This window comes from Rhinopithecus bieti, unplaced genomic scaffold (assembly GCF_001698545.2).
Source record: "Rhinopithecus bieti isolate Rb0 unplaced genomic scaffold, ASM169854v2 scaffold_9997, whole genome shotgun sequence".
NCBI classification, from domain to species: domain Eukaryota; kingdom Metazoa; phylum Chordata; class Mammalia; order Primates; family Cercopithecidae; genus Rhinopithecus; species Rhinopithecus bieti.
In genome coordinates, this window is record NW_016806398.1 from 885,551 (window position 1) to 887,259 (window position 1,709).

Consider the following 1,709-nt stretch of genomic DNA (forward strand, 5'->3'; position numbering starts at 1 on the left):
AAAAAAAAAAAAAAAAAAAAAAGCAGAATGATTTTAAAAAGCAGAATGACAAAAAAGAGAATGGTCAATTATGTATTCATCTCACACTCAGTAAATCAGCACTTTACATAAGATAAAGTGAAGACCTGGGGAGATATCCGGCCTTTTATCTGTAGCATCTGCTTAGGGACAAAAGGAGAGGCAGTTTCTTGCATGACTCGGCTTTCAGTTTATTTTTTTCCTTTTGTCAGAGTTAAATTGGGGTCCCAAGATTTTATTTTCCTTTCACATAAAAATAAAAATCTGATTAAGGAAGAGCCAAAACTTACGTGTTAGCCTTAAGTCATTCTCTGGACCAGTCATAGAACCCTCCTCACTGATATCATTGACCGCTTCCCTCCTACGCCCCAGGTTGTGCTCCAGGTGCTAAGATGGATTTCTTAGAGCCATCACCTTTAACCCCCATAGCACCCCTACAAAGTACTCAATTGCCACCTGGTGGGCAAGGTGTCAGGTGTCAGAAGTGGTTGACTAGCAGGTTGGAAAGATGAATTTACCAACAAACAGTATAGGCTTGAAAAAGGAAAGTTTATTAGAAAGAAAGAATGCTGCAAAAGGACTTGGATTTTTCCTTAGGGGTATTTGTGGACCTTAAGGCAGGAGCTTAAGTGTAATTTGGACCTTATTAGCCATGTAGAACATGATAAATGATTACATTTGTGGACATTTTGGTGACTTAATGTCAGCAAGGGTTGCAAAATGAGTTTCAATATGCATGTATTCCAGAGATGTATAGAAATTCTAGTTACCTAAACATTTTAAGGAAATAAACCTGGAACCAGATGCTTCCTTGAGATACAGGGAAGCCTAATTACCTCTAAATTCCTCAGTTAAGGAGTTTTTGTCTCTGAAGCCTACTTGATGGTCACCAGGTGATTTTTGCTCTTCTCACCACCTCCCATGGATGATATCACAGCCTCAAAAAGGCTGAGTGGTTTGCCCATAGGAGTCTAACCAATGAACAGTTGAGCTGAAATTTGGCATCTCCCAAGTCAACACTATAATCCTATCTCCCATCCATTCATCCATGCAACCCACACTTTCCAACCACCTAACTGCAGAGAACATTGTTCTATGCACCACTGCCTAGGTCAGAAAATGTTTATCATACTATAATAAACATTTATCCATATTATTCATTGCCCTTCATTTGTAAGGCACTGTAATTTTTTTTTTATTTGTTTGTTTGTTTTTTTAGACAGAGTCTCACTCTGTCACCGAGGCTGGAGTGCAGTGGTGTGATCTCAGCTCACTGCAACCTCCGCCTCCCGGGTTCAAGCAATTTGCCTGCCTCAGCCTCCCAAGTAGCTGAGATTACAGGCACCCTCCACCATGCCCTCCTAATTTTTGTATTTTCGGTAGAGACGGGGTTTCACCATGTTGGACAGGCTGGTCTCGAACTCCTGACCTCAGGTAATCCACCCACCTCAGCTGCCCAAAGTGCAGGAATTACAGGTGTGAGCCACTGCGCCTGGCCTGTAAGGCACTTTAGAGTTTAAAAAGTACTTTCACCACCTTATCTCCTTGGATCATCACTGGAAGGTTGGAAGTGGGGCAAAAATGTCAACCCGATTTTACCTGAGACTTAGAAACGTCACATATTTGGCCTAGTATTACTCCAGCAAGCATAAGACTGAGCTTCCAGCCCAGGCCTGTATGATATGCACCCC

The 1,709-nt window shown here is 41.8% G+C and overlaps 1 protein-coding gene across 10 annotated transcripts in view; it reads left to right on the plus strand.

The window, feature by feature from the left end:
• TNC (tenascin C) overlaps positions 1-1,709 on the plus strand; it is a 101,258-nt gene that overhangs the window by 91,538 nt on the left and 8,011 nt on the right. The gene's annotated exons all lie outside the window — the stretch shown is intronic.